The sequence below is a fragment of the Athene cunicularia genome (assembly GCF_003259725.1).
Source record: "Athene cunicularia isolate RWA chromosome 5 unlocalized genomic scaffold, athCun1 chr5_part3, whole genome shotgun sequence".
In the NCBI taxonomy this organism is placed as follows: Eukaryota; Metazoa; Chordata; class Aves; order Strigiformes; family Strigidae; genus Athene; species Athene cunicularia.
The window spans coordinates 3,195,019-3,195,504 of record NW_020799103.1 but is presented as its reverse complement, the minus strand read 5'-3'; positions in this window follow the sequence as shown (position 1 = coordinate 3,195,504).

The window sequence follows — 486 nt, the reverse complement described above, 5'->3', positions numbered from 1 at the left end:
CTCGCCCCGCGCCGGCCGACGGCAGCCCCCGGGGCGAGCATCCCCCCCGGCCCATCGTTTCTCCGTTGTTTTTCGCTCTGCTGGGGCTCGTTAACCGGGTTCCTCTCGAGTGTGCGGAGCCTCCTCTCAGCTAAAAACTTGTCTCGAGCGATTCAGCCCCACGGAGAGTTCTGTAAAGTTCCGGGAAGTGCGGAGAAAATCCAGGATACCTTATTGGCTTGGGGTTGCTTTCTGATTGTGTAACTCTGCCAACTAAAATGAGTATTTTCTAGGTGATGGGATTTTTGTTATCGCCTGCCTTTTATGTCTCTAGCTTGATGTATCTGCAGTTCTAATCTCCACAGCGTTTAAAGGTAAAAGTCTCAGGCTAAAAATACACCGTCCAGATAGGTGCACGTATAGATGACTCTTCATTCTGTCCCGAAAGTGGTCAGGCGTGTATTTCTGATCTGATAAGATTACTAGATTATCAAGTCAGAAGGGCTG